Source organism: Poecilia reticulata, chromosome 5 (assembly GCF_904066995.2).
Source record: "Poecilia reticulata chromosome 5, P_reticulata-male-v2, whole genome shotgun sequence".
Taxonomy (NCBI): Eukaryota; Metazoa; Chordata; class Actinopteri; order Cyprinodontiformes; family Poeciliidae; genus Poecilia; species Poecilia reticulata.
The window spans coordinates 12843410-12865834 of NC_088834.1; the positions used below are offsets into that span (position 1 = coordinate 12843410).

General features: G+C 37.2%; 1 protein-coding gene across 7 annotated transcripts in view; it reads left to right on the plus strand.

The window, feature by feature from the left end:
* The window catches only part of LOC103464488 (kazrin-like), a 179471-nt gene that overhangs the window by 87640 nt on the left and 69406 nt on the right, over positions 1–22425 (plus strand). Inside the window, exon 1 of one of the 7 annotated variants that reach the window (XM_081607045.1) lies at positions 18608–18762. The exons of the other annotated variants lie outside the window; for them this stretch is intronic. The gene's annotated coding sequence lies outside the window, so the exon portion shown is untranslated. Of the gene's footprint in view, positions 1–18607; positions 18763–22425 lie in introns of those variants that run through there. 7 annotated transcript variants of the gene reach the window in all.

Sequence of the window (22425 nt, forward strand, 5' to 3'; positions counted from 1 at the left end):
TCGAGTCCAAACTTTTGCTCTCAGAAAGAGACGAGCAGACAGACAGCGAACCAGAGACATCCTGGTTGCCTTCACAACAGTCTTGGCTGATCCTATTAAAATGCCTCATTGCTTTAACAGCAGAGACTTTTTATCGCCGCTGTATATTGTTGCCGCGGTTGCAGTGTAAATCCGTTCCCCCCAAGGAGAAAAAGGATGAGGAGTGGAGGAAAATAAGTTTTGAGGAAGCGCAGGGCTCCCTCTCTGTATACAGAGGATGCAAAGCGTGACATTCCCGCAGAGCTGACGATAAGCAGAAGACTCCTCTGCTTTTCTAAATCATCGGCTTCACGCTGGCCTCCGACAAGACTGATTGGCAGAAAACACGCAAAACATTGTCAGGATGCTGTACCCCTATTATGCATCCACAATCCATAAATGGCAACAATGTCCAAGTTCAATACCAAGAGTCAAATCTCTTGGTGCAGGAGGACGCTATTCAATTATTTTGTTTATGTCAAAACCAGCTGTTTATTTATTCTGCTTTTGTACGATAATGATGTGAAACTCCATTAGGATTAGAGTGTTGATGAAGCATCAGAAAATCAATAAGAGCTTAGCTTGGTTTGAATCTTAAAAAGATTTCATATTACATCTCTTTATAATTTATTTTGTAGCTTTTTCAATAAAAACAAAACATAAATACAAACTAATTATCCTCTATGACACTTGGAGGTGTTTTCACACCTCAGGTGTTTAGTCCCTTTAAGACGAACTAAGTTCATGTCCTTTGCTTGTATAGATTTGAACACCAGGTAAATGTTCATATACGCAGTTAACAATACATAGTTCATGTGACATCACACTTCCGGGAGCTTTGGAACTGACAGCCATCTTGGTAGGCATTCATAACCAACTGTCATGACATTTGCCATGGAGTTGTTATGACAACAATGAACAAACCACAAGCTGTGGACTAGCTCTTTTCTTCTTCCTATCTAACTTACAATATAAATACATTACAACTGTTACATAATTAAAATTTTTAAGTACTATTCCCATCTCTGTGTTAATGCTAAGATAAATATCAGTGATATTTACTGCAGTCCTTACTGCCAAGCCATTGAAATTAGCTTAGCTAATGTAGTAGCTTTTACCTGCAAGCTAAGACGAACATGGCCTATGTGTTAGTACTTACTTTGCCAGTCACCAGAATTGTGTCGTTCACTTGAAGAGTTCAGACGTCCTACAAAATATCGATCCATGGGCGTTTATGGATTTCAGGTCTTGAAGGTCCTCCATGGTTTCACACTTCTTCGTGTTCACTAAGTAGTTAACCATGTAGTAGGAGATTGGATGCAGCTTGTTCACTTCGTCTGACATGTTTTCATTCTCCATCTCATATGGATCGATCCCAACAGCAGCCATTTTGTTGATATGTAGTTCTCTTGCACATTGGTTAAGAGTGTCAATATATTTTCTTTTTGTTGGTCTCAAAGATGTGGTTCATCTCTGGTTTGTGCTGCACTCGCCTACCAAGATGGCGGTTCAATGGCGCAAATCACTTCCGGTTCAGACTTGTGGGAAATATAAATATTCTTCCCACTGTTGACATCTTAGTGACTTTATTGCTACATTTTGCGACTTTTCTGACCCCTCTAGAAACTTAGGAGGTTGTGAGTTATTAAAAAAAATGATATCAACCAAAATCAGAATCAGCAGCTCAAGCTTTTTAGGGATTGGCGATTGGCTTAAAAACTGTAGTAGGTGCACTCATAGTTGATGGTAACGTCACATGCTATTGTTATTTCAGTGGTTTTTACTGAAAGTTTAGATTTTGCAACCACACAAAAAGCCTGGAGTAGTCTAACTGAAGCTTTAAATCTCTTTATGGCCACTTTTTATTCAAACTTTAATGATATTAGCAGAAGAGTTAAGCTTATTTAAAGTTGTACTGAATAGTTTTGTGCTTATTTTGTTTTTGCTTGTGTGTGTACGTCAAGAAATGGACCTTTTCATGTCAAAGCTTTTTATTGTTTAATAAAAGGCCCAGAGAGAGACATGAAAGAATGAAAAACGTAGCCATCAAAGTCTGCGTTTACTACAGAATAATTGTGTTTTACCTGCTGTTGGTTCTTCACGCTGTTGCAGATGAGAACAGATGGCTCACACTGCCACATACCTCTCTGTTTACTTTCTGATGGGCATTCCTCTGAGCACCTCTGCTTCCAATTAGTCTGAATAAATAGATCCAGTCTTCATTCTCATCATTTGGAAAAACATGAAGTTCACAAACAAGATTACGCACTCCTGATGAAGCACTGCTTGAAAGCTTGGGAGAACTTTATCCTGCTTTGCTTTAGCAGTCTATTCTATCAGCCTGCCTATATTTTAGGAATATTAAAGGGAGAATACAATGCAAATATTTAGTGAAGCATTTCTCTTGTATTTTCAGACCCCTGAAAGCATATGTACACGCTCCATCCTATTAAATATTTGTTGTTTGCAGCCTGAAGGCGTTAGTGTTAAACCATTTCTCTCCGTTTCCTCCTGGTGAGGAGCTCCATACACTAATATTTATCTTGTTCCCAATTACTGCATAAAACGTTCACAGCCATATATACAAACGTTTCATAGCTAGAATGTCTCTGTATATCCACTCCAGTGGATATACAATATATATATATTGTCTGCAGTAAATTTTGCCTCCAACCATAAGAGCATCTGGATCCCCAAAGCATATTTTTGTCCAGGCTTCTGGTCTTTTTAGATACTTTTTCGTGACTTCCTATTTTAGTGGAGCCAGTTCAAAATATCATCTTTATCACAAGCCTCTCTTAGCTAGAAAGCAGGCAGATCAATGGTTGGAGTAATTGCTTTCTTTATGTAAGAAGCATCTGCTTTCAGCAGAAATTTTCCACATAAAATGATCTGATTAGAAACACATGCTAATATCCTCTCTGGCAATTAATTACATTCATTTTCATATTTAATGATTAAAGTAGATCGGCATTTTCAAAAAATAACTACAAATCTATTTTAACAGACGGAATAATTTTCTGAGAATTATAATAAATGTGTGCAAATATTCCCCAGTGTAGCTAACTGTGGAATAGTCACTGAATTAAAAAGGATTAAAAATTAGATTTTTTTTCTTACTTTCTATTTATAACCAACTGAGCTGTGTGTAATTTACATTTAAAGGGATAGAGTAAACCAGGATTACAGAAAACGGCATCATTTATCCCATCAGGCTTTTGGTGACATCACATATTTTAGTGTTAATTTCTGTTCATAAATAGCAGTTATACAAATGAATCTTTTGAAGCTTCATTCATGTTTTTCTTCACAAATGGCTGCTCTCCTTGACAAAAGCAGCTGAATTCTACCATTGCTTTATTTTTAAGCAGTCATGAGGCACAGTGGTGAAACCTTAAACTGCTGCAGCCCCAGTTACTCAGCAGGTTGTTGCTGGGTAACCAAAGAGTGAGTTGCTAGGTAACCAAAGAGTGAGTTGCTAGGTAACCAAAGAATGAGTGAGTTAGTTGATTCCACCAATCTTGTTTGGCTGCTCATGAGAATTGAGTGTCTAGTCTTTCCTCACCCTACATCCCCCAGAATGATGTGCGGTTCTGTGAAATTATTGAAAATTCTATCAGACAAGTTATCTATTGATATTTATCAAGTGTCTATCACAATATATATTAATAATTTAATGTCCAGCCTTAGTCTGGTGTAATATTCTAATTATAAATGTCATGTGTTCATTATAAATCATCATATTTAACTTAAATCATGGCTTTCAGAGAACCATCTGTGTGTAATTAATCTAAATAATGTGTTCCACTTAGTGTTAAAGCACCTGAAATAAATAGGCTTTTCAATACCACTCTAATTTATTCACTGGTTCTGTATAATCCAAATTGTAAAAGATATAAAAACTATTTGTTTTCAGAGTATTTTAACAAAATTACACCTTAAAGTCTTACCCTTAATTTTTAATTTGCCTGTTTTGCTGTCTGGGGTCATTATATATTCTGTTACTGGCTGCCACATTGAGCAATGATGACAGCTCTGACGACTGGACATAAACGATGAAATCTTCTGCTGTCCCCACTGAGCAATCAGTTTCATTCACATTAGCTGCTATTACTTCAAGTTGTGCTTTTTTTATTTTTTGGGAGAGGCTTCCAGATTCAGGGGTTTCCCACAGACTCCCATAATTAACCGCAGCTAGAGACTCACTGAGTCTCTCTGTCCAGGAATGTGCTCTCAAACCCCCAAATATGCCGCTGTTCCATCCCTGCTGCAAAAGTAGAAACACTGGAAACTCTAATGGACACGTAAAGCCTCTACGGTAGAGTCTTCCGTCCATTTTGTCTTCCATGGAGGGCTAAAAAAAACTTCTGCATATTTCACTAAAACAAGTTCTGGCTATTAAAGTTGCAGTATATAACTTTTATTAAAATATTTTTTGACATATTTGTTGACACTAACTATAAACAACCAATCAGAGCCCGGAGGAGGGTCTTAGCTACAGCTACCACAGCTGTGAACACTCAGGCTTGTTAGCATAGCCACCAATAAAGGTGGATAAATAGTTTTGCTGTAACAGTGAGTTGTTTAAATCTGGACTAAAATCCCACCTGTTTAGTTGCTTTTCAGCAGTAGTACATGAAAAATTGACCAATGTTTTGATGTATGGAACTTGGAAAATTGTAATGTTTACTGGTTTTCTCATTTGTTGACTTCGTGACTTTGTATTTTTATGTATTTATGATGTAAAGCACTTTGAACTGTTGCTGAACTGTGCCATACAGATAAACTTGATTGACTGTTTCTCTGCCATTAGCACATTGAGCAGCGAGTACATGAGTTTGATTGACAGCGGTAAGACTTTCATCCTGGCTTTGCTTGGTTGCTTTTGGTCGGGAGCCGAGGATTTTTGTAGTCAGCAATAGCAGCTCAGGGAGGAGGTGGAGGAGATCGATCTTTTCACAGATTATCTGTCTCATAGCATACTGCCACGACATGGTGACAGTTTTAACAAACGTAAAAAAAACATATACTTTACACAACTTACATACTGCAGCTTTAACGTTACATAAGTAATGTAAGGGAGATATAAAATGATCCATTTGAGTTTGATGTGAGTCACTGGGCTGCAGACTTTCCACCACTTTACTGTCCACCCCAAAGCTCCTAAAGTAAAACACATAAGAAACAAGAATTAAGCAACGACAAGAGGACGTATGTTAGAGGCTTTGTGAGATAATGCTGTCAGATTCGAGGATTGGAGAGAGGGAGTCTTCAGACCGACCTCCATTATTACATTCTGTGTGCAGCCGAATTGATTTTAGAGGTCAGTCCATAAAGCACACTGCCTCAACGCTGTGCTAACAGTGGCATCATTATGGTGTTATTAGTGAAGGAGGGGCTGTGAGAGTGCTTTACAGATGTGTGACACACAGTAGCTGTAGAAAGGGAGAGGAGAGGTGAGCTGCTGGTCACAACACTTGTGTCACGCTCCTGTGGGCCAATTACACAGAGAGGCTGCCTGAACACTGTTGGTCTCCTTTTATCTTTGTCTTAATTCAGCAGGAAAATTACTTTCCACACCGTTGACTGAGCTCAGGAATGTGCATTTTAGCTGAAGTAGATGTCTGATTATGAAGTGAAGGGGTAAAATTCAACAAACAGCTTTGATCATCTCACTTAGCACTATGCTTTATACTTTTCATTGTATTTCAGTGAGAACCCTTTGAGGGTTGAAAATTACTTTAACAGGGTTTTTTACTTTATATGTGAAGTTTGTCAAATTGGTTTATTGGTTTATTTATTCATCAAATTAATTTTGTTGAGTCAAAAAAGTTGTTTTTTGTCCTGACATTCAGGTTCTGTTACGCTGCTGCTCTCGACAGTTGGTGGTTACCGTAGCAACCAGTAATTGATAACCCCGCCCCCTTTTTTTTCTGTTGCTGTTTGTAGCTGTAGAGCTGAAGCTGCTGGACTGATGGTGACCAGCAGCTTGATTTTCTCTCTTGTTAGAATAAATACAGTGAACCTGAGTGTGTTTGTCCTGAAATAAACCTTTAGACAAAAACAGCTGTGACACTGAAGGTGTCAGTTTAACAAAAGAACAGCCCGGCATTACTCTATGAAGAGAAATAAAAACAAAGCGAGAGCATGAAGCTAACAACAAAAATAACTGGAAAAAATGATGAAGAAAATAATTTTTAATCATTTAAAAACATGGGAAGATGTGTTTTTGTCTGGTTCTGGTTGTCACTAACTGCATCTCCACGCATTTTGCTCAAATCAATATTAAAATAAATGTGCTTAATGGAAACACATTTGTATCGAAATTGGTACATTTCACAAAACTACAATGGAAACACTTTTTTTCACATTATGCCAGTCTTGTGATCAACAACCAGGTGTTACTACTGGTGGTAGGAGAATGAGGGCATGTTTTTTAATGACTTATCACATGAACAAACTCAATCACATGCAATTTTAATTGTGTTCTTATTTTATGGAAACACAACAATTGTGAAATAGTGTTTTTTTTGTCTTTAACCGAATATTGACAGCATTTTGTGGACGTCATCAGATTCTTTTCCAGATGTTTGTCAGATGTTAAACATTTACATCACAGTGAAATTTTACCTTGTAGACTAGTGCAAACATGCAAAACGGACACTTTGCTGTTAATGATGTCAGTCATGTGGAATATGCTTGATTTTTTTATTTTTTTTTTTTACAGCATGAACACCAAATCTTTTGTGTTTTCACTGAATGCTCCATCTGGATTCAATTAGCGTTCCTGGTATACACCCCAGAGCTCAAGTGACCATTAATTCCTGTTAATCGATGCAACTTTCTTCCTTATTACTCATATTTTGACCTTTCAACAAGTTAACACAAACACTACGGGGAATTACAGTGGCCTTCTCTCACACTGCGCTGCCTCTATAAATAAATGAAAATATGAATGAGTAACAGTAATTATTAAGGCTGGATTCACTGTAACAGGCTGAAACCAGAAGGTAACGCTGATTATGACTCCTCTTTTGAAGCAGAAATGACCATAAGGCGCTTCTTTTGAAAGTAAAATGTTTTGTTCCCGTTCCCATCCCTTCTCTTTTAATGTGTTGTGGTGGGAAAAACATCTTTCCGCTCGCCTGCAGCTCTGCTGACAACAGGGGAATTCCAAACATCTCACAGCTTAGTAGAAATCTTCTCCAATGTTGAAGTTTCATGTTTACATTGTTTGGAGTAAGTTTTGAAAGAAGGAATGCGAGTATTTGGCTCGTTCCAGATCCATCTCGGACAGATAAACTGTTTGGACATCTTAAAAAGCTTTTACAAATAAATACGCCGAGTCTTTGACATGAGCTCACCTCGTCGTACCACAACATCCAAGGGTTGCTCAGGTCGTAGAGGGCTTGCTCTCTCAATATTGTTTTCCCACAGTTTATCTGTTTCTTGTTACATTAGAGAGGGACTGTGTCTTTCTTAGTTTCTGTGTTAAATATGGTTTAAAACGTTGTCATAAAAAATGTCCAAAATGATTCCTAATGTTTTTCAGGAACAACACTGCAAAAACACAAAACCTTAGAGTACGTTTGGTCAAGTTTTCCAGGGCAAAAATGTTGAAATAAGGTGAAATCAACTTTGAAGTAACTTTTCAGCAAGAAATAGATGCTTGTTTTACGTAAATAATTCCTTAGTGTTTAAAAAAAGAAAGTATTAGTTCCACTCCCACTTTTAGATGAGAAAAATGTCTTATTAGTGAAACAATAGTAATTTTTCATGAATCTTAAGAAATTGTTGACTTAAAACAATCTTCTATTTCTTGCTGAAACTTTTAAGTTACTTTTGTTTATTTCAAGTACATCTAAATATTTGCACTAGACACTAGACCAGAAATAGTTGGTAAAACTTTGTGTTTTTGCAGTAAAAAACACTGCTAATGTAAGAGCATTCTTCTGGCCGTCGCCTCACTTTTTTGCAGTGAGAAAAATACAAAGCAAGACCAAAACACGAAAAACTGTGAGGATGTCAACAAGAAAAACAGAAACTGAAAGTTTAAAGCAGGAATAATTATCTGGAGGGTTAAAATTCAGAGACGCTTAATAGACAATCAAGATGAAGGGCAGCAGATGAGTATGAGAGGCAGGTAATGAGTATGTGAGGGGGCGACTCCCCCAGACTTTAATTGGTTTGAATGAGCTGCCAGGAGTGGCTCTTCCATCAGGCTGAGGATGAGCAGACTGTCAGGTGACGGGTCAAAACTAATTGGTTCTTTCCTTCAGGCGCCACTCCTGTCCGTCCTTGTGCAGCTAAACGCTGGCTGTGCTGTTTGCTGAGTGAGCTCTTACAAACATGACGCCTTGATATGTGGATCTTTATTTTACTGTCCAAAAACAGAGCTCAGCCTCTCATTAAAGGCTTATGTGTCATTCATTGGCCTTTTTAAATGATTTGGGGTTTTCAATGCTATGCAAAATAAACTTTGTACAGAAATATGCTGCACATGTGCATTCAACACCCTTTACTCTGATGTCCCCAAAAAATCCATTGCAACCGCCTAGTGCAACTGCCTTCAGAAATCATCTTATCATGAAATGGTTCACCGGCTTATAGTTTAGTATGAATTTGGCTGTTCTTTGAAGGTCTCTAAGATTTGTAGAGAATATTAGTGAACAACATCATGAAGATGAAGGAACAAAGGCGAACAGAAGTAAAGCTGTGGAGAAACTTAAAGTAAACATCCTGTGTGTATACATCCTCTGTGTATGCCTGTGTGCGACTGAGGGGGTCGTTGCACGAACATCCTAAGCAGAAATATTATTGGCTTGTTCACTTTTGTTTATTTGGTGGCTTGTGCTTTTTTCCATAAGCTAAATGTGACTGTACGGGGAAGCAAACAAACCTTCATTATGCTCCCTTGAACAGGTTAGGCCAGGTATATGGACTAAAACATGTTCATTACATTTTTACACAAAATAGTTTTTTTAGGCTGCTCAGTTCTGCCCATTTTGAGCTCCTTTCAGAATTATCTATTGACCACACCCCCCTACTCAGTGTTTACACTCACACGTGAAAATGGCTGCAAATGATGTGCAATTATACAACCACACATCTTTGAAAGACAGAAGTAGAGCCTCCTGCACAACAAACAAGAATGTGGTTTCTGAATGGTAAGTCAACAACAAAAGGGTTGTTCTTCCAGCAGCCATTGTACATCAGACACAGTGGTAAAACCAACAAAGCAAATGTGCTGGAGCTTTGCTTTGGTTGCTGGGTAACAGCACAATGTCCCTCAAACTTGACTTGGCAGTTGGGAGTCTTTGAAAGCAACACATTTTCCAGCCACCAAAAAACATGTGTTTTTAGAAGCAGTTGAACCCAGATGAAAATTTAAAAATGTGCAAAATATGAATTTTGCATAATAGGTTTCCTTTAAGTGGTCAAATCTTAAGGAAATGTTTTCCAGAAAGAGTAGAAATGAAGCAAATGTTGTCAGTTCACCTACTTATCTTTTGAAAGTCACATAGACTTGTGTGGACTAGATGCGTTGTTCCTGTGCGCCAGGCGCATCGCACTCGGCTTACTTGTTTGGCTGCGGTACGCTGATTGTTTTTGTGCGTACCGTCCGATAGTATCCTGCAGGTGTTACTGGTCACACACGCTTCCTTTCGACAGAACAAGCTCAAGACCGAGACGAAAGTAGTAACACTTTCTTCTCGGTCGTGAGCTTGTTCTGTCCTCTTCATGCAGCAGTCCAAAAAGCCAATGGAAATTATAGTACTTCTTTGGCCTAACTTCATTTATATGTAGATTTTTAAAACCTTGTCACTCGTCTCCTGACGTCCACCTTGGCTCCTGTCAAAGCTGTCACATCATGTAGAGCGAGCTGTGTGTATAACGTATAAAGCTTGGAGAAACAGACTTTCTACTCCGTCGCTGGAACAAATTAGTGCTGATTCAAGAGTAAAAATCTTGGCACGTGGCTAAAACCTGAGTGCCAAAAGCAGCTTGAGTAAATTGTGCATGAATGGTGGAAGTCGTGTGCTGGAGACATTTTCTTTGTTATTCAAAGGTGAAGACTTGGGAACATTTTTGAGCTGTCAGCTGAAAACGTACAGTATTGGATTGAGCTGAAAAATGAGCCCCAAGGAAGGAAATGGATGTTGCTTAAATGGCAGTAAATGGGGCAAAATGGGTATACTGTCATTTGAACAGAGTACAAGGAAGAATTGTGTTCAGAAAAAAAGTCCTGGTGAATAACAGACACCAGCTGTGTTTCCATTACAAATGTGTGCAAATCTGTCTATAATAAATAATAAATAAGAAAATTAGATTAAAATTACACGTGAATATTCTTGTTCAAGTCATTAAAAATGATGGCAGCTTACTTGAGCAGGTTGTTGCTAAGTAACCAGTTACATCAGATATTTTCATAATCCAGCCATGACACTAGCTCTCAGCATCTATCAGCCAATCAGAGGAGACATTGGTGTCTCATTCAGGCGTTGGAGCGACAAACCCCTCATACTTGGGAGCTGCTACGTATGCTGCGTTTTGGGGAAATTTTAGTCGAGGATTTTACAGAAGAGCTTTAGATTCAACACATTCGAATGACGCATAACTTTTATGAATTGTGAGATACTGTTTGTAAAAAGAAAACCAAAAACATCAACCTCCTACTACTTCCTGTTTTCTTTGTCGTTTTCAGCATTAGTAACATCCGACTGTTGATCACGCGACTCATATGACACAAAAAAAGGTGTTTTGATATAGTTGAAACACAACTGCATACTTGTGCAAAACATGTTTTGTAATTTTTTCCAAATTTGGCCTGTTTCCATTAAGATAATTTATTTTCATAATTTCAGTTTGCACAATAATGGAAACGCAGCAGGAGACAGTATTTCTCTAAGGTGATTATCAATATTTCTGTAGCCATTACGAAGTCTTTTCATGTTAATCTGTGCCTTGTTGAATCCTGTAATACGGCTTACATCAAAGGATTAAATCCAGAATGTCTTCGGCCTTATTCATGTCCCTCTGTTACTGTCAGGTATTAGCTTTCTCATACAGTTTCAAACAGCTGTCGGCCCATGCTGCAGGACGATGGAGGCCCTGACTTAACTGTGACACTTATTAAGCCTGTGAAGAGTAAGTGTCTTAGGCCTGCGACAGGATTGGCCCATCTGCCATTCCCAGACTGCTGGTTTAACTGGGAGTGTGGTGCGTCATACTGGCAAGACGGATTCAGGGTGCAGAAAACCCCTTAATTTAGATTGAAAAGAGGCTAAAAGGAGGGGCGGGGTCTGGTCCTCCTGATAATCTCTATCTGAGATCCTCAGAGCAGTAAACTGCTGTAAACTGAGGCTGCAACAGCAGCAGAAATATGGATTTTACTTCCATGTTGACGACCGAGAAGGTTCTGCGCCCCAGCTGCGTGCCGTGGAAGCGTGGAGCGGAGACGAATGGAGGTACAGCAGCCATCCGTTACATTTTATACGAGGCTCATAAACGTAGCAATGCAGAGCAATTCGGCCGCTGCCGTCCACCTCTGACCTCTAAGGTTGTCATCCATCTGCTGTGCAGGAACCTTTGATTTATGTGGTTGTGTTTCTGCATCCTTGTGCTGTGATGGAAGCAGATATGGATGTGAACATGCTGTGCTATCGTTTAACCTTGTGATCAGCAATATATGGACAGCTGATACACGGGAGACTTTCTCTCTGTTGAAAGGGACAATTGCTGTAGTTATCCATGTTAGCCTGTCACAATAACAGATTTTGACCATACATTATCCCAGATAAATGATAATGTTGTTTACAAACCATTTTCAAGTAATAAAATGGTAGTGGCTTAATATTGCAAGAACAGATTCCTAAAGATCACTAAACTTTAAATTTTAACAAAGGAACTGAAAGACATTTTAAACATCCAAAATAAATAAACAACAGAACTAACAAACAAAATGAATATTGAGTCTCTGTCTACAAAATCGTCCTTCAGAAAAAAGGAGTAGTGGAGACCAAATCACCAGATTTTTGTCATCCAGTTTTTGGTAGAAAGAGACAAAAGAGAAAAATAACTGATGCAAATGGAAATTATTGACCTCGTTTTAATTTATCACGTGATTCATTTTTTATTGCGACGGGTGCATATTGTATATGTGAATGATTGGAGTCTTAATAGATTATGTACTTTTTGCATGTTAAAAGTAATAAGGGTGAGAAACTGACTTTTTGTTCATTTCTGTTTTTCTATGGATGAACTTCTTGAAATTTTTAGCTCTTATTTTGATTTTGTTTGAATTAAGTCCCTTTAACTATTAAAAGACATTTTTATGACACTATTATGTATGAGAATCGTAATTTTGTAGTTAAAATAGTAAAAATGAAGTTATGTTTTAATGTCACAACAATCTTTTTAATTAGACTTTCCTACTAAATTAATCAAGATTAATCAAGATTAATTTAGTACAGTGTGTATTAGGACCATTGCAGATAGAAAAAATGGACAAAACCTCTGCAAAATCTTTTCATTAATTTTGAGATTAAACTTTGAGATAAAGTTTTGAAACTCAGAAATTTCCAAGCTTTTTCTAAAAAATTTATGAGACTAATGTTGAAATTGTATTTTTTTTTCTTTTGTAATTGTTTGACTTTTCAAGCTCAGAAATGTTTGTTTTTCTATGAAATTTCTGAAATTAATCTGAAAATTTCCATATGTTTTTCATAGAAAATTTATGAGATTAATATCAAAATATTTGAATTTTGGGCAGAAATTTCACATTTCTTTCTGCCTACAATAACCCTATTACGCTGTTATAATAACATATTTTTGAATTCTATTGAAGATGTGAAATAGTTCAAAAGGTATCAATAATTTTAAAATATATTGGAGGTTAATATATGTATTAAAACTGCTTTCCATACATATAACGGGGTGAAAAAGTGAGAAAACAGCTTGCCATAAAATATTTTTGTTAGGCCATTATTTGTTGCTGTTTATGCTAAAAATAAATTGTAGCTTCAGGAAGTGAATAATTTATTATTAAGGAGTAGAAAATGAGGAAGCTGTGGGAAAGTAATAAAATATAATGCAAATTAAACTCAAAGATGCTCAGAATCGAGGTGAATAGTTTCTGTATGAAGCTGAAAGTCTGAAGTTTCTTCTTCTGACTTTTAGTTTTTAATCCTCGTCATCCATTGTTTTGTTTCTTCCCTGTCTCTCGCTAATCGTCAGTCATGGTGATTTACTCCCCAGCTCTGTTTTCTCTGCCTTCCTTTAACATTTTCCTCGGAGAGGATTAACTTTTAAACCAAAGGTTGACGGCTCCGCTGTTGCTAGGCAACAGTGGTGAGGCAGAATGCCAACTGGAGCCATGGAGCATGCTGGTTTGCTCCCAGTTACATGTTTAAACTTCACCATTATGCAGAGTGGGAGTATTATGCCAGCATCAGGGAACGGCATCAGCTACAGCTGATATGTTACAGCCTTACATTGAATAGATGATTTCAAAGTTTTAATATTTAGTTTAATTCTTGTCAATCTGAAAATATTCCATCAAAAAAAACTATGATATAATTTCTATCATAGTTTATTTCCAGGGGCATTTACAATATTTGGGTTTTAAACACCATAATTGAACTGAATCTTTTTACAGATTTGCTATTAAAACCTTGAATAGATAAACATTTATTTTTGAGCCATGATTGAGGCCACGGAGTCTCAGTTTTCATCTTTTCTATAAAAAGAAATAAATAAGACCACAGAATTCCCATCAAGTGAGTGGAAAATGCAACAAAAAGGGCACAAAGATATTTTGAAAAGACTTGAAAGGTTTTTATAAGCAATTGGTTTTTTTCCATAGTTGTGAATTGGAGAAAGTCGAGGTCTTTTTTTCTTTACAAAACTGCATGATGTATAATTTATAGATAGATTTATTTTCCATAACTTAAATTTCACAAAGTTTTAAAAACAGGATTTGGATAATTGTGCAAAATGTTACTTTTAGGAAACATAACACTGATGATTAGGTGGAATAAAATATAAAAAATATTTTTTTAATGGTTAATTGAGTCTTTTTCAGACACACTACAATTTATTTTCCTGTCATATGTTCAATGAAAAAACATCACAAATATTGTGCACATATTATTTTCCACCCAGTTGTTTTTTCTCAGTCTGTATATATATTTAGGTTTTGCTGTGTTTTTAATGATTCCACAGTCACATTATTGCATATCTGCCTTGTGTTTCCACGGCACAGGAATTATTTCTTTAATTCCTGTTTCTTTAAGTAAGAAATAATCCAGCATTGCTTTTCTACTTAATTGACAATGTAGGAGATACAGTTTGATCTCCAGCCTTACATGGATTTCTTTTTTTCTTTTTTTTTTGATGTGCTGGAAAAAATTACAACTGAAGACCTGACATATTGCACCATATATTAACATAACTGCTACGCAAATGTCCCAGAACTGACCGAATTGTGGCACAACAGGCATATTGTCTTACAGTCAGAAAGTTGTGGGTTTGATTCCAGCTTTTCCTGAGTCAGATGTCGTCGTTCTCTTTTCCCAGAATTACCTGCTTTTCTACGTATCGGTGTACAAACGTGTATGTTGTAAGTGTGGGTGCATGTGTAAAGAAACATTGAGTTAAAGAAAACAATATTATTTCAGTCCATTTACCATAATGACTACACTATGCATACGTTCAGTGTGTGCTGATGAAGATTCACTCGCCGCTGTAAATGCTTAACGTGACTGACGCGGCCCAGGAGTTGGGTCTATTTTCTGAATGATTTGTTTAATTATGTTACCAACTTTGTGCGCTCAAACACCGGACGTTAAACTTTTATCTCCGTTGTTCAGGTGAATATTGAGTATGGCTAAAGAAACTGAGATGATGACAAATGTGCTCAAATCTTATATTCTTAAAAAAAAACATGATTTCATAATTGCTGTTTGCAGTAAATAAGATATGACATTAAAATCTCGTGAAAAAAGCAAAAACAAACCATCATCCTCCTACTGCTTCCTGTCATTTTCTTTGTCGTTTTTGCCAGTGGTAGCATCTCGCTGCTGATCACATGACTCATTTGATCCTCATTCTAGCGCAAAAAACTTTTAAAAAAAACTAGATTTTTTTTTTTATTGGTGTGTTTTCATTAAGAGAATTTATTGTCATAATTTCAACTCGTGCAATTTTACAGTTTAAACGGCTGTTGTCAAATTAACTCACTTCCTCTTGACACAGATTGCACATTTTACACCCTAAATTCTGAAATACATGCAATATGTGTAGCTGAATTTAATATTTATTTTGCCCTTGCAGCAAATTGACACATTTTGCATTTTAAAAGTCAAAACTGTTCAGCTGATGCCTCTTTGTTTGCTATTTGTCGTTCTGTCACTCTAATAAAGATCCCTGCTTCTTTGCCTGGTGAATGCTTGGATTGGCCGACATGGCCAGCCTGTTGGCTCCACATTCTCAATAATTAAGAAAATAATTATTTGACTACTTATTGGCACTCGGACTGTGTGGAGCATTGAACTTTTATCTGCAGATGGTCATGCATTGATCAAGCATCGGCAAAACAAGTGAAAAGGATTACAAATTACAAAATAGAACAGTCTCACAGGCAGTTTTAAATGTTTCTTACTATTTTTATTATTTATGGGGTAGCAAAGATATAAAAAAAATTGTCAATTTTAGTCCTCACACAATCTAAAATTAAACATAAATTCTTATTTCTGCAAATCTAAATACGTTTCTAGTATTTCGAAGGTGCCTGTTGTCGTTTGTCTGTCTGTGGAGCATCATTAGCGCCTCCTCTGTGTTGTGTCATGCAATGAAGAGATTCCTGCAGAACGTAGCGTTGTCTACAGAACATGTCAGCATTGTAATGTCAGTGTGCACAATAATAATGTTGCAAAGGATGGTTTGGATTGAAGCATTTATTTATTTCAAAATATCATGAATGCACATTGTCCAGATGAATGTCATGCAAAGAGTCTCACATCAACGGATGCTAACACCTGCCATAATTCATGGAGATCAAGATACTAAAGGTCACAAAGAGTGTTGGACGCAATAATAGTCTTATGTAATTTCCAGTACCTTGTAGTTTTACTGTGAAAAATGTGTTTCCTGTCCCATGTTAAGTGAATCTTTGTGGAATAAATGTCCCATTTTAATAGGTTTTGATTACCAGTAATGTAATATAAGGTTTTAGTGTCACCATTACATGTCACACTTTGTTGTTCAGCTGCAATAATTGCTGCAAACAGCCCCAAATAACGGTTATGTTTAGAGTATATAGAATGTATTTTGGAGTTTAGCTAATAATTAGATTGATGACATATTGAGTTGAAAGTGATGGACATCTCTGACTGTCCTTTCATGAGAAAACAGTGTCTTCAGTCAGAGGCTTCTTCAGATTCGCTGTAATACAGACCTCTATAGGAGATCTTTTCTGCCAACAGCCATCTCTATCTACAATAACTCTTTGAAGAATTTTAATTAATGAGTTACAGAAACATTTAATTTCTCTTTTAGATCTGTAAAGTATTTTTAAATTTGACTTGAATTGACCCTTTCGGAGAATTAGCTTCAGTGTGAATAAAATTTAAATCAACCAAGTTTATTTTACAGCACATTTCAGCAACAAGGCAGTTCAAAATACTTTACATAATAAAAACACTAAAATAAAAATTCATAAAAGCAGCATACAGTTGAGAAACCAGTGACGAACGTCACATTTTCACGAGTGCCATCATAAAAATCTTTAATAAATGTTGAATATATTGGTCAATGTTCGATTTATTGGTTCAAAAGCAATTCCTAAAAGGTGGGTTTTAAGGTTGATGTAACTCAGTGTTTCAGCTGTTTTGCAGTTTCTGGAAGTTTGTTTCAGATTTATGGTGCATAGAAGTTGAATGAACCGTCCAGAAAGTGACTGTAAAAATAATGTTTAATTTTATGTCTTTTCAAGGAGATTAAGGTCCTAAGTTATTTTAGACAGTTTTTGACTTATATAAGCATTCGTTCATTATATTTCAGAGAATAAATTACACTTTTTCAGTTTTTTTAAAGAACATCGACCTTAATTATCTGTTAAGAGTGAAACACAGTAAGTTGCTCCGGTGTTTTGGAGTATTTTCATATGTTTGCCTCCAGGACACTGAAGCAAAAAGGAAGATAAAACTGCGAGTGAGTAATTAACTATGAAATGTGAAGAAAAAAGGGAAACCGATGAAGGTCTCCTGTCAGCTCTGGTGTCTCTTGAGACTGCGAAGCCCCAAAGAGACGCAACAAAAGCCTCAATGATTTCTCTACGTTGGGGCTACAGTAAATTAAAAGAATCTCACATTTAACTGTTTATAATTTTCCCATCTGTTCGTTCTGTTTACGATCATCAAGTGTTCCTGACTGAAGGGCATAACAGTGTGCCCAGCAGGATCCAAGCTTTGCAGCCCTTAGATCTTATTTCTGCGGCAGCTCTCTCAGGGGAAAACGCCTCAGAGGATCGACCAGATGACGATTGGTGACGCAGAGCCAAACAGAGGGAAGGTGGAAAAGAGTAGAGAGCGAGAGACTGTAAAAGACCAAGAGGAAGGGGAAATATCTCTCACTGCGGGTGTCACGGCACAGAGACGCGAGAGGAATGTTAACAATCATGAGCAGCAAATATCCTCTGAGAGAAAGAAGTAGATGAGTTGTGGGATTTGGGAGAGTTTAAAACTAGAAGGAGAGGCTGATTAATGAAGGAGGATGCAGGAACCATAAAAGACCGGTGGGGTCTGCAGCAGAATCGTCACGCTGGGGGCGATGAGCAAACGGCAGGCCGGATTCAGAGTGCAGAGAAAGAGAGCCTGCGTCTCTCTCAGCGGTGCAGCTAATGAGATGACATCAATCACCCAGTGGACCACTAGGCCAGTGGGCCATTATCTGCAGACCCAAATACGCAGAAGGTCAGCGTCCTCCATAGGTGAAGGTGCACCAGCGAACATGTTTCGTCTTTAATTATCATTACAGCCTGCAGCCAGAGGAGCTCTGACAGTAAGCACAGTGAGGATAAAAACGACAGTTAATCTGAAATACTGCCGTAAACAGTATCAGGGTAATGATAAAACATCAGTATTACCAACTTTGACATTCTGTGTGTATTTATTGCTGAGAAAATAGATGCTTGGCTGTGAAATAGAAATATTCAGCAGAGAAAAGTAGCTAAAACGCGAAATCTTACCAAGCATTTTACAAAATACAAGACAAAACCAACGCAAGTAACTTTTCAGCAAGATATAGAAGCTTGTTTTAAGCCAATAATTATGGAATACAGATTAAAAGGTACTAGTTCCACAGCAGTGGCGTGCAGTAACCTTCATGGCTGGCGAGGCACGACTCGTCTGTCAGATGGACTAATCCAAAATCCAATATTGACCATTTGCACGTGACGTCACGCTCTCCAGAACTCCGCCCACTCCGCTATGATGGACCTCAAAAGAACCAATGCGCTCCTTTAATAAAGACTGTCAAAAAACAGACATCTGTAATATCGCTTCTGTTTAGTTGATTTCACTTTAAAAATGGTCATAGGGTGCTGCTCGATCGGCTGCACAGACAGACAAGGACAGAAACCAAACATTTTATAATAACTTTTAATGAGTTAAGATTGATAGCATCAATCATCTGACAGTCAGCCCTCGGCGAAACCGCGGATTTGCAGCGAACGCTTTTTACAAGGTAAGAAGATTAACGTTCATAAACTTTATAAGTATGAATGATTAGAAAGATGTAAAATGTCGCATTATGGAGACGGTACGCGTCTAACAACTGGTAACCATGGAGACAATGCCGCACCGTCATGTAGCCTAGCATGTATGGAAAAAACTGGTTAGCATCTCGTCTTTTGTGCGTTTTTCATCCTGCTGCGTTTTAAGGGGAAACGCCGTTAAAGACATATTGATATAAATCATGTGGTGTGAATTCATTCTAAGTGGGTAATTTGAAAAACGCATCAAGAGGGAGGAAGAACGAGTCGGTTTCTAAGCTAGCTGTTTCCAACATTTACCACCTTCTGTGAGCCACAACCAGGCGTGTTGCGTTCGCAGATTAATTAGCTCGACTGGAACAAGTAGAAACCATGAATAAACTGGAAAAAGCTACTTTGGAAAACTATTTCAGACGCTTTGTTCAACACACTCATGCCTCACTTCCGACGTCCATCATGGCGCCTCTAATGGTTTAGTGACGTAGTTGCAAAGGGTCAATAGAAGTTTTTATTTCAGTTTTGACCTTAACTGATTAAAATTTTAATAATGCTTTAATCAATAATTCGACAATGTGATAGCAAGATAAATGAAAGAATATTTAATATAAGGTTACATTTGATAAATTTAAATATTTATCTAGACTGCCCTCCCTCTTTTCAGATTAAAATAGCTAATTGTGTATGAGCTTACCTTTATTTTTCATCGCTCTTATGTTAAAAGAAACAAAACCTCCTTGTTTATGTCTCATTTTCCTTTCATTGTTAAAAATCTGACAGCCAAAAAAGAGAGTTGCCTTCAGCCGTTTTTATTCCAACAGTTTTTCCTGCATTTTCTGTATTTTTCCGACTGTTTTCAGTCTTTTAGGTGAGCAGAAGAAAAGCGCCTGCTGCCTGGTTCACGGGGCTGAGGTGAATTTTACAGTGTAATGTTGAGGTCAACAATGATACACCATCACCACTCCCAAACAGCTCTGCCATTTTTTATAAAATCTGCTTAAATTATTCAAACATCTTTCAGTTTCATCCATTAACACAAAACAATCTGTTTATTTTATAAAATCTAGCCAATTTGCCAAACTCCTCATTCCTGGCTGCAAACAAATTGTTTATCTCTATTTGAGGAAAAATGTATTCTGCGTCAGAAAACCTAATATCTTTCAGGGATTAATATATTTTCCCACACTGCCGTGAAAATTGTCTGTGTTTCTATGACCTGATTATTAATTCATCAGTTTCGCCATTTTTCTCAAACTCTGTGTTGCATTTTTAGATTATTTTGTCATGTCTGGTTTGCCTCCTGCGTTTGTTTTGCTCTTCATTTGTTTTCAGTTTGGCAATCAGTCGTTCTTATTCACATACACCACCGAGTTTTATTAATCAGCCTGATGAATTCAGGAGGTCATTCTGATTAATTTCTCCTGACTGAAAATCTGGATCCAGATTCGTCTCTAACACACAAACAGTTTCTAGCAGTTGTTTTTGTTGGACGTTTTTCACTTTTTGGCATTTTCTGATCATTTTTGCTCATTCTTCTCGTGTTAACTGAGTTTTTTTGCGCCTCCTTTTCGTATATTGTTGACAACCTAAGTGATTCTCAGTGATGTTTTCCTGTTAAAACAGAGTTGTGGGATTCAGCTGTTTGGTTGTTTGAATCCTCCTTCCTGCTGCTCATTTTTATGAAAACAGTTAAAACCTATTTTTAAAAAGCAACTTCTGATACTGAAAGAACTACTAATTATAATGACTAAAATCTAGATTAAACAGCTAAAAAAGAATAAAGCATTTCCAAAAAGGAGCCAGCGTCTAATTTCAGGGATTTTATATTTTTTTTATGTTTGAAAAAACTTTTAAAGTTAGACTTTCTTTATATTTTAAGCCATGTGCCTCATTATGGCTGCATATATTGTGCAGAAACTATGGAGAGGAGACAAGTGAGAAGAGAAAAAAGGGTCAGGCCTGAAAAACAGATATGAAAATCTAACAAAACTCTAAAAAATGAGCTGCAAGAGGTGCCATCTTTCAGGTGGATCACGTACTTTTTGCATAAATTGTAATCTTTTCAGTTTCTCTCCAGCTGCTTTGAGCATAATTACAAGGGCTTCTCTGAACTTTTTTTTTGTTTAATTCACTTTGAAAAAAAGAAAAAAACAGCCACAGCAGCTAACCGGTCCTTCATGTTTTATTTTATCTTAACTACTTCGAAATGATGCCTCTGTCGTATGTAAATTGAACATCTCTGGCTCGCACACTGAGTCATGCAACCCTGAAATGCTTCCGATGTGAATTTTCAAAGCCTTTTCTTGCACATCCCCCAAGTCTGACATAAAAAAAACACAGATCTCATTTTACATTGACTCGCCGCTTTTTTTTTTTTTGGCAAAATTATTACATGCCCTATTATTATAACACAATATAAAGTGAGATCAATGTGATAAATTACAGAGTACCTGCAGCAATGGGTATATGTGTAAAATACACCATGCAAAACAGATTGTTTGACATGAGGGTGAAGCACCGTGTTTAAATTGTAAGACTTGGCTAAGGTGCTAATTAGCACGTCGTCTGTCATCCTGCTGATTACGGTCTCATGCGGCGCTGCAGCTCTCACACGGCCTGGTCGCTCCGCAGCGGCTCGTCTTTTCACCGTTTCTACACCAGTAATTGGTCAACTCTGGTTTAAAGTAGAGCTAAGTGTGCAGAGACATTAGTCATTCTGAGTGCTGCATACCGCCGGGGGAAAAGCTGAATAAGGTCCTTGCAGTAAGAAGGCGGTGACCTTAAAGACTTTAGCATCTTGTGTAGCGCTGGCTGTTGGGAGTGGGGACAGTCGGCGCGGTCCTTTTTCATTTGCTGATCATTTTTTCATCATCAGAGCAGAATTAGCCGCAACAGAAGACGATTTATCTCCACTCCTCAGTAATTTACTTCTCTCTAAGGATGTAGAATGATTTTTCAACCTGTATTTCTCACAATTCTTTCTCTTTTTTAAATAGAGAAACATGTTTATTTAGCCATTTGAAGGGGCATTTAAAAAAAATATTTTTATGGATGTTCACACCCTTAAGCCTTTTTTAGATTGGCAACCACAGATAAACATGAAATAAACCAACACAGCACAGCATATGCTCGTAAAGTGGATAATTATACTTTAAAAAAAGTAAAACGATGATGTGCATTAGTATCTAGCTCTCCTGAGTCAATATACTGTATGTTTAACCATTTTCTTTTAAGTTTTTAACCTTTATTTCACCATGAAAAACCCACTGAGATTAAAAATCTATTTTCCAAGAGAATCCAAGACTGGCTGCAGAACAATCTCAGCAAAAACTGAAGACATTACACTCTCCTTCATCTTTTTCCACAGTTAGTCATAATACAGTCACAAACTTTGATGCATTTCATATTGTAAACAATATCTAGTCTGAAAAATGTGGCATACAATTTCGTATTCATCCACCAGCCACAGTTCACGATCCAGTTCCAGATCAAAGCGTTGCTCCCTTTCTTTGCACATCAGGGAGATTTTTGGCAATTCGTCTTTGCAAAATTACTCACCATGAGGTAAACTGGATGGGAAGAGGGTGTGTTAAATGGCTGTAATGGTGTTTACACTTCTACTGCAAAAACATAAAATC